Source organism: Tupaia chinensis, unplaced genomic scaffold (genome assembly GCF_000334495.1).
Source record: "Tupaia chinensis unplaced genomic scaffold, TupChi_1.0 Scaffold144031_1, whole genome shotgun sequence".
Classification (NCBI taxonomy): domain Eukaryota; kingdom Metazoa; phylum Chordata; class Mammalia; order Scandentia; family Tupaiidae; genus Tupaia; species Tupaia belangeri.
Window position 1 is genome coordinate 536,887 of NW_006203883.1, and position 10,777 is coordinate 547,663.

Below are 10,777 nucleotides of genomic sequence, written 5' to 3' on the forward strand. Positions count from 1 at the left end.
AAAAAAAAAAAAAAAAAAGATAAAGGTACCATGATAAAGTTTTCATTTCATTTAATGTTTCCCAAATCACTTCATAGCTTACATTTCTCATTCTACTTATCTAAATTCTGAATGTGGACTTTGTATCTTTTTAAAATAAAAGTAACAATATTCTAAAAATTATTTCATGTATCCATTACAACCTCATCATAGAAGCAAGTCAAGGCAGGTTACGTCATGGGCTTGTTTTATCTCAATGAAGTTATTTTCAAGACTTTTAAGAAGTATAAGTTAACCGTGAAAATACTTTTTGCTCTACTAATCAACGCATGCTCTGTACTCAATGTAATCTCATTCCCTGCTTTGGGTTCTTGCACTTTCCCCACATGAACTCTCTCCCAGATTTTTCCCTTCCCCCAACAACTGGCCTGTTCATTCAACCTTCCAGATGGTCCAGTCTTGCTGATGTCATTCCTATGTCTCTCAACACTTTGAAACACACAAACACAAACAGAAGAAGGCCCATGTCATAGCGTGGTTTGCCTTGTAGAAAATGCCTTGTAGAAAACGTCTCTGTTCTAAGTCCAGACCCTAAGAACATTTATCTATAGGACGAACGTGATTATGATAACAAGGGCATACCTACAATATTTGAAATTGCACACTTTATTTTTATATCGATAATTTTACATCCCACAATGTTCAGGGGGAAGGTAAAGGAATATGGGATTTAAGAAGAGACGCAGCTGAGCACAACAGCCAATATTTCTTATGTTAGGATGTTGCAGTTTGGGGAAGAACAAAGAGGAATTAAAAATGTTTCATATACCTGAAAAATGAAATCGTAGATATAGCAAAATGCAAATTTCTATATACATGTGATCCTGGCTCTGTAAAATACACGAGCATTCAACAGTGAACAGAGGACAGTTCGTTCTTCTTATCCCACTTGCATATTTTGATCAGTCTGATCACGCCAAGGAATAACTGTATTTTTAACTGAAAGTGCTGGGTGACTATCAGGTAATACGTCTGATTTTTATACATGGAATTCAGAGGCAATAACTGCTAAAAGTCCTCTACAAATTAATTAGTTGGAAGTTACAACTGAGGAAACCTATAACCTCACAAGATAATTATTCGAAAGGTCCATATCTGCAAAGATTTGAGTTTATGCTATCTATTATATTTTTCAAAATACATGGTTACACACTTTATATATTATGATTCATCCCACATGAATATTTGATAAAGGTGTGGAAAATATATTCCTGTTGTAAAGAAAGTAACTCTTATAAAAGTTGCTTTGATTATAAATCTATTTCATCAGGCATATCATAGAATATTCAGTGAAAAATTGGGAATAACACCTATAAACCTAACTTTCAGTAATGACCACTGTTCACATTTAAACATATTATAAGATCCTGCATTCTTGGGCCAGCAGGTGGCCTGGTGGTTAAGACTCCATGGACTCTTGGGACCAGCAATTGGCATAACGCCTATGTCGCTGGACTCCCATGTAGTCGACCACGGTCCGAGTCCGCGACATAAACTCACTCCATGTGCGTGCGTGCCTAAGATCCTGAAAGGAGAATGGAAGAGAAGGGATTGCGGCATGGCCATCCCTCCCTCCGGGGGGTGATTTCTCACTTTCTGTTTCTCTGTCTCCATCTTTCCGGGGAGCACAAGCACCCAGTAGCCAAAAAAAAAAGAAAGAAAAGACTCCATGGACTCCCACATGACCAACCACTGGTCAAGCCCTGGACCTGGTGGTTTGAAAATCACACTGGGCGCATGTATGTGTGTACCCAAAATCCAGGAGGAGAATGCAGGAGAAAGGACTGTGGCATGGCTATCCTCCCTGGGGGCGGGGAGGGGGGTGATTTCTCACTTTCCCTCTCACTCTCTGTGTCCCTCTCCAATGAACCCTATGGCAAAACCCTTAAAAAAAGATTCTACATTCTTTTCTGAGGGAGGGGCATACATACAGAAAAAGGAAGTTAAATTCTTTCTTCAGTCCCTACACTGAAGTAGGGACTAGCCCCACAGTACAGTGTTTAAGTACTATGTGAACGGTGCTGGATCCCATGTGACTGATCAAAGTTCCAATTCCAGCCCCTGTAGCTTCAAAAACATGCCATGCGCACACGTGCACGCACTCCAAATCCTGACCGGATGGAGAAACGGAGGAAAAGGGATTGTGGTGTGATCACACCCCACTAGGGGTGCTTTCTTTCTCTTTCCTCTGACTGCACACACCCTCTGACAATTAAACAATTATTTGCATTGGGACTTGGAGTTATGTGACTTTGTTCCATGACATCTTCTAGTATTATTCTCTCTCTCTCTCTGTTTTAATTTTTGCTATAGGATGCATGCTGGAGAGACAGAGGGAAAGTGAGAAAGCACCCAAGGGGGTGGAAAGGGGTGGGGGGGTGGCCACATCGGAAACCCTTTTCCTCTAGTCTTCATGTGGGGTTTTGGGCACACATGCACGTGCTCCCAGCATGATTTTCAAGCCACCTGGTCTGAAACGCCAACAGTACTCTTGAGTCACGTGTGATCCAGTGCCTTAACCATCACCCCACCTGCTGGCCCTTACAAACCTGTGTTCTAATGCATGACCTCAGGAAAGTAGAAACATTTCATGGAGAGGGAAATGTTGGGTAATCATATTACAATAGTTTTAAGCTTAGTAAAATGAAGACGACTTCTCCCCATGGTGGATCGTCACAGCGAAACCCCTTCTCTTCCATTTCTCCCTCCTTTCAAGATTTTGGGCAGGCACACTTTAGTAAAGGAGAAGGATGATTTTTCTAAGAGACTTACTCTCCACTTAAGGGTATGAAGCTTGTGGACAGACAGTGTCCAGACAATGACCTGCTTACCTGAGGTCAGGAAACCCAGGAGATGAAAACCAGCGTGAAGTGGAGAGTCAAATGTTAGAGTAGATCAGTTTATTTAGGCCTGACAGACAAAACCGATGTGGGTGTTTTTGACTCTTAGTACAAATGGGATGTGAGAAAACATATTATGGTAAGGGGGTAGAGAAGTGCTTTTCTTTAAGAGGACTTTAATCAAGGAGGAGGAGAAAATAGAATCTTCTGGGGGGAAAGATATTCTAGAACAACAACCAGTGGGAGAATTTTGCTTTGGAACAATGGCTTAATAAACAGTGTGATGGACCCACAGGAGGCTGGAGGTGGTGGTGGACCTGAATCCAATTACTCGCTCACTATTAGCTCTGTCAGCCAAGAAACTCCTGGCCCCTTCATCCTACCTGGGAACCTGCCCAACTGTATCTAGTGGGTGAAGACTTATTGGAATACACACACACACACGCACACACACACACACACACACACACACACCCTACCATATACATGCCTATTACTCAATGAGAGGAAGAACTGAATAGAAATGCCAAAGCCTAGCCTAGGAATTAATGGGGCACAGCCTATCAATGAAACGGGACAGTACCTTGATAGGCACAAACCCACAAAATCAAATTAAAAGAAAAGAAAGTTGCTGGGTTGGGGGGGTGGGGCAGGACAAAGGACAAAGCTACAAACTCTCTCAAATGCACATGTGAAAAAAAAAAAGATTCGGACATAGTGAGAATAATTCATTTACTTATTTGCCTATCAAACCACCAGGTTTGGCAAGAGTCAACAGGGATGCCACAGGCACCAAAGCCAACAACTCTCATGGTGCCCATTGTCTAGCAAGCACAGTTCCCAGCACTGCACAGAAAACCTGGCAGCAGGTGGCGCAAGTACCAATGATCTCCGGTACGTTAAACAATGTCACACAGTGCATCTAAGTTGCAGTTGTTTATCAATGCCTTCATAATTGTGTGTTTTGGTTTTTAACTTGTCATTGACATCCATGAAGAAAGGAATACTTGGACAACCACGGTTCTAATCCCAGGCCCTCAGCTAACCCTCAGATACAGCTGACATGTCAAATCACGTGGTTGAGGTTATGCCTTCCGTTTTCCATGCGGGCTACAGTGGAGATTAAGGCAGAAAGCCTGTGCCTCTCCAGAGCTCACGTATGTGCAAGAGCCAGGACCGGGCCTGATCAACTGATTTCACTCAGTGCGTTTTCCACGGTCAACCAAAGTTGATGCAGTATCTTGGATAGTTAGTTATATGATTCTGGAAGGCAAGGCAGGTTTTTCATTATTTGCCTCATAGATTTTTATAGTTTAGAATGAGATAGAGTAGAGCATAAATATTAATTTAAAGCCTAGTTCTGCATGTGGATAGATTAGATTAGCATATGTTAACTCCAAAATGCCAAATAGTTCTCCACAGAGTTCTACTCAGGGGAAAAAACATTTACCTTTAGAGAGGAGATTTAATAAAAATACTGCCTCTTAGGGACATACAAAGAGTAGGAAATTTATGGCACCATGATTACTAGCACTATAGGATCCAGTTTTTCAATTGTTTCCTGCAGAGGCTCAACCTTGTCAAAAACCATCTTCACACCAAACACCAGAGCTGCATCCTTTATCTTTAGCCAGTAGTTTCCTCTGCACCATCAACTTGGGGTTCTTTTTCCTGTTTATGAGTGTCCCGTTCTATCACCTTGTACACTGAGAAAAATGTATGTTCTATCTTTCTTTTTATCCTTCAGAAATGACAATAAATTTAGAAAGGTGACTGGTTACACTGAAAAATCACTAAAGTCCTTTGTGTGTATATACAAAAAGAAATGGATGACAGTACAATATGATACTGCTCTGTAGTAGACTATGATACAGTCTCTGTAATGCCAAATGCTATTATTATCCCTTATTAATTACTCACTTCTGTCCCAGGGCTTTTTTGAGATTTATTTATAAGGCCTCCAAAATAACAGTACATGTAACAATTATTTTTCTTTTCTTTTTCCTTTTTTTTTCTTTTGCCACAGGCACATGCGTGCTCAGGAGAGAGATAAACAGACCAAGACAGAAAAATGGAAAATAAGAAATCACCGTGCATGGGGTTGGCAGATGGCATGGTGGATAAGGGCGCTGCACTAACATAAGGTCAACCACGGTTCAAGTCCTGGATCTGGGGACTTGCTTTCTCACTTTCCCTCTGTCTCTATCTGATCAAACTTAAATAAATAAATAAATAAATAAAGCTAAATAAAACAATTCATTAAAAAGAAAAAAAAAAGAAATCGCCACCCAGAAGGAATGGCCATACCATAATTCCTTCTCCAATTTTGAGCATACACGCATGTGCACCTGGCATGACTTTCAAACCACTGGGTCTTGGTCTCAAACTATGGTTAGCCATGTGGGAGTCCAGCGCCTTCACCCCTAGACCACCTGCTATCCCAAATAATATTTTTTTCTTAAAACTTCTCATCTAGCATAAAAAATAAGATGACATCTGCAAAAAGAAAATATAACTCTTATATAAATTTAAGTGATCATTTTGTTGCTAAAATATTTCCAGAATAAGAGAATTAAATATAACCAAAGGTTTATACTTGAGTATTAATGTGGGGCTTTATTTTTTGTCACATATTATCATTGTCTCCTTTTCTTTCTTTTTTGACGTAACTTAAAAAACATCAAAGGTAATACCTAATGCTAAAAATCAAGAAAGAATAATGACAGCCTTGTCTCTCTGGTATTTAACAAAAATGGCCCATTTAATGAGTAACCTAAACCTTTCAAAGTGGATAGCTTACAAATATGACTATCTGAACATTTTTGGCACTCTTAACTCAACACTTGCCAAATTTAGAACAGGCCAAATCATTCCAGTTGGCACCTAACTGCCCAGAAGATACTTGCTAAAGAGATCCATGTTCTCAACACACAGGCAGAATGAGCTAGGAATGTAAAGTATTCTTGGGTATGAATATTCATAGTCAATCTTGTCTTATTTATATTTTCACTTAGTCCCTGTCCCCCCCATCACAGAATTATACTAAAGTAAATCTCAGATGTCATATCATTCCCTCCTTAAATAATTCATTCAGTACACAATTCTAAGAGGTAACTGATCTTTTTAAATGTATTCTTTTTAAACGTAAAAATTTCATACCTGAGAATATAGGTAGACTTTACACTAATTATATATTCTTTGAAAAGCTTTCAGAATCTGAGCAAATGCATTATAAATTATATTTACTATATCCACAATACAATAAAAATAAAAATTGTAAGAATCAGAAAGTAGGTGTCAAAATAAGAATTCAGTTCATAGGCCATGATTAAGAACCTAGCAGGCACCCCCATCCTGGGTACGGTACTGACTTTTTGCTAAGAACACACTTATCCTAACAATGCTGGTATTGCTCACAATGGTTTAGTTACTCCTCTTTTTCACAATGCCTTCAGAGCTGGTTTATGAGGCACAGAAGATAATCAGTATCTTCACATTCACGTCTTGATTTCGTTCAGTTAAACTAAATATTTTTGCATTCCTTCTTTAGACTCGACTGCAAATTACTTCATCAGTTTCCCGAGAAGATATAGATGAACTGCCAATCAGATATCCCTAAGCCTGTGACACAGGCACTGAGTAATGCCACCTACCTTTTAGTTTCATGAAGAAGTTAAAATGTGACGTGAAGTGTTATGAAAATGCATTGTTCACAAGACACTTCTTTACAGAATTAGCGGGGAATGTTCTAACACTTAAATGGATAATTGCGTCAGCTACACCCCAAGCATGGAGAAAGAACATTTGAATTCATATTCCTTTCTTATGTTGTGTTAAAAACAAAACAAAATGATTTCTTAAAGACTGCAATGCTTCCAATGTTCTTTTTAAAAACTCCATTTGGGAAGATTTCAAACATATCTAAAAGAAGAGAGAACAGTATAGTGAAGGCAAAGCACTCATTACCCAGCATCCACTGCTGCAGCCTGGTCAATTTTGTCTCTCTTATATTTTCACTTAGTCCCTGTCCCCCACTGCTATGGAATTATATTAAAGTAAATCTCAGATGGCATATCATTTCCTATTTAAATAATGTATTCGGTACACATCTCAAAAATTATTTTTAAACCTTGAAAAATGAAAATTTCTTAGTATCATCAAATATCCAGTCAGTCAAGACATGTCCCTAAGTCTAAGAAAAGTCAAAGTCAAATGTCAAGAAGAACAGTACTTGGGAAGAAATAATACTCAAAACCAAATGATCCTCCTGCAATAAAAGGGAAACAGCATTTTCTTACAGCAGAGAGCTGGAGCTCAGGGGCTTTGCTAAGGAAGTCCAGGAGCCACATGCAACATATGCAACATGTGAATGCAAACATTTCTTTCTCAGTAGATAGTATTCGTCAGAATGTTAAGAAGCTCGAGACTCAAAACATTTAAAGACTTTCTGCGCCTGGTTATGGCTGTGTGTGTTTAGTGCCACATCCCCTCACATTGCCAGGAAGGATTAGTCAAGTAGGAAAACAAATCCACCTAAAATAACTTGGAGATCAAGTTGAATTCAACTCAGCATGTCGCGAGCATACACGACGTACACAATGCTAGGTTAAATCTTGAGAAACAAGGTAAATTTGACCTAGTTCAGTGATAGTCTAGAACAAGAAGAGGCCAAACAGTTTATTAATAATAATAACCATAAGAGAATGTGATTTGAAAGATGAAGAAGCAATGACGTTCATTCAGGGAGGATGGAGGTTAAGAGGGAAATGACTAGGGTCCATAAAAAGAAAGGAGGGAATTAGAAGATTGCAATCAAAGTACCAGCAACCAGGTTGTATATCAATACCATCCCCATGAAAAGATTTTCTGTATCCCTCTTTCCTGAGAACCAGGTACTCCCCTTGCTGAACTGGACAGGGTGGAAAGGTGACCATGAAAGCCGATGAGCAGAAACGATGTTTATGCAGTGCCTTGAAAGTTGAGCAGTTCATCAGGTGAGAGACTCAGTGAAGAGAGAAGGCAGGTCATGCCAGGAAGAGAAAAGCAAAAGAGCAGAACAAAGGGGTGGAAATTCCCAGCAGGTTAGGGTACCCGCTATGAGGTGACCTTAGAGAAGAGTGTGTGGGAAGGCCTGGCAGGCTGGAAATGCCTGCTGGGACCACAAGTTGGAGCCTTCCCAGGCCAGACCTGGACCTCCAGTCTGCGGCCAGTAGACAACCATTAACAGGATGGGTACTCAATATTTATTGAACAGGGACTTCCTTGAATTAGCTGGACAAAGCGAAGTGAAAGAGAAGCAGGTTACTTAGGAGTCTACTGCAATAGGCCAGGGGAGGTCTAGGGTGGTGTTAGGACAAAGAGATAAGAGAGCACATACAAGACTATCTCAGACATTTCAGAAATTTTAAAAACATGAAGAATCAGACAAGAAACCAAAAGCACCGTACAAATGCTATTATTACACAACAGTGTCTTCCTATTTTTGTAAAAAAAATAAGAAATACATGTGTGCATAGGAGTTGAAAGATACAAATAAGCTGTAAACACAGAAAGTATCCTAGGAAGGATAGGAATGAATACCATTGGTTGTGGGGCATGAAGGGACTGGGGAAAGAGGTGGGAGGGAGACTGTTGTACCTTTGGCATGCTGAACTGCATGAATTTATTATCTCTTGGCTAGTTAAAAGAATTTGTAATTTCCCCTTACTGCCAGATACATGGGCAGAGAGTAGTAAAAAGAAGAAAAGCTTGAGCTACAGATCAACCCATCTAAGTTCTAATTGTCTCTGATACTTCCTAAGGGGGGGGGGCGAGGGGGGTTGTGGGCAAATTAGTTAACCTCCCTAAGTTTCTGTCTTATTTGCAGAAATGGGGATGACATTGGCTAATTCTTGGATTGTTATAATAATGATCGAAATAATCCTATGCAAAGCATCTGGTAGACTATTTGGTACTGAATAAATAAATATTCAAAATGTAGTAGCTATTTTATTATAAATAAAACTTAGATGCGACTACACTTTAATGTGCTTATTAGCTAATCTTATTCCTACATTAAATATTTATGCTGCACAGAACTATTAAGGTAATCATCTAACAAACATAATCTTTATGTTATCTGTTTCTAGAAATTCAAACTGATCATATGATTTGTCTGCATTTCCAGGTAGATGTCAGTTTTTATTTGTAATCGTCATTGGCTCTAAATTTATTGAAGTCATGTATTCATGCTGGACTAAATACCACTCAGGTGTCATAAAACAGCAAGAAAACAGATAATAAGTTGCTAATACTCGAGGAACTGACAACCCCAGGGAGACGAACAGGTGTGACCTTCAAGTAACCATGGCCCCGATTTGGCATAAGAGATGGAAATGCTGGCAGTGAAGGACCGAATTCTGCTTATGCACTGGCTGGTAAAACGTTACATCACACGTTCCGGGAGGTTACTCCTCACGCATTTTGTTAGGTTTGTAGGTTCCTTCTGTATGCCACCGTGTTACAAAGCAATCACAACTGTGGCAGCAACAGCTTTCTAAGTGTTACAGAAGATCGGTCACTCTCAAAAGCCTCCCTACTTGTTTGAACAGTCACATCATTATTAAAGCATCATCAAACAAAAGTTTCTTTGTTATACATGGAGATGAATAATTTCGAACCATTTTCATGTGAGATGTGCCAGCTCAGATCTGCCCCAGCTTCTAAAGCTACCGCCTTGGGGGGGAATGGAAGACAGCTGGAGTTTAGGAAAGATTTTGATTAAAAGCAGGAAATAATGAGGAATATCTTCCCCAGGTTTCAGAAGTGTTAGTGAATGCTTCAAGGAAAATGAAGGCATAAAGCCAGAGGAAAATGCATTTCACTTGATATATATGGCATTGTGGGAAGAAAGAGTCCTGAGGATACCTAACATGTTAAAAGCCGGCTACATAATTATCCAAATATTTCTCTTTGACGCAGATGGGTCTTGAGAGAAACATCCATACTAGTCTATAGAGAAGCAATGCTCAAATGTAAACACTAAATTCTAAGGAAGCTTTCATTGATGTAGCTACGTAGGTGCACGGGAAGAGGGACGACTGACTTCATATTTTAGCAAGTCTTGTTTCTGAGCCACAGGCTGGGGGTAGGGGGTTAGACACTTGTATTTACCCCTATCTACCTATGAACGAAGCTCAAGGCAACTTATTACAGTTGAATGAAGGTTGGATTAAGAGGCTAATCTAAGGCTATATATAGACAGTAACACCAATCTAATCCCTAGCCTCTCCACCCTCCTCCCCCTTTTCCCATAAATCTCAAGATCGGAGTTACAAAGAGACGGGGAACTCTAGCAGAGGGAGGAGGCCCTTCTTTCCCCCTTGCCCTGGCTCTCCAGAACGAAGTATTAGCGTAACTGTAAATTGCTTCCAAACATCCTTAACAGGCACCATAGAGCGAGCAGCTCTCGCTTTCTGCTACTGCTTCCACAGAGGCCAGGGGAGATGACAGGTGAGGCTGGCCAAAAGAAAACTACCTCTCCGTGTCGATTCTCAGAACGCGCTCACCTCGCTCGCAGTGGGGCGTTCTCCTTCCCACTCTCAGCCAAGTCCCAGTTCTGGCCTCCCGGGAGCCGCATCTGGCTGTGCCACGCACGAGACCATGTGCACCCGCCACTTCCACCGCGTGGCCAGCCCCCCGCCCGCTCGCTGTCTCAGGGTCTCCTGGGGCTGCCCAGCGTGGCGAGTCGGGGGTCTTGATCCGGGAACACTGACACACGGTAAGTGTGGTGATGGCCGGGTGGCGCGGGGGCTTATTCACTGAGGCAGGAAGCCGCCCCAGCAGGCACATGCTGCCTTCCTCGCCGCCAGCTCCCGCCCGGGGGGGAAGCCCCCGGCGGGCCCACACGGGCAGGGGCG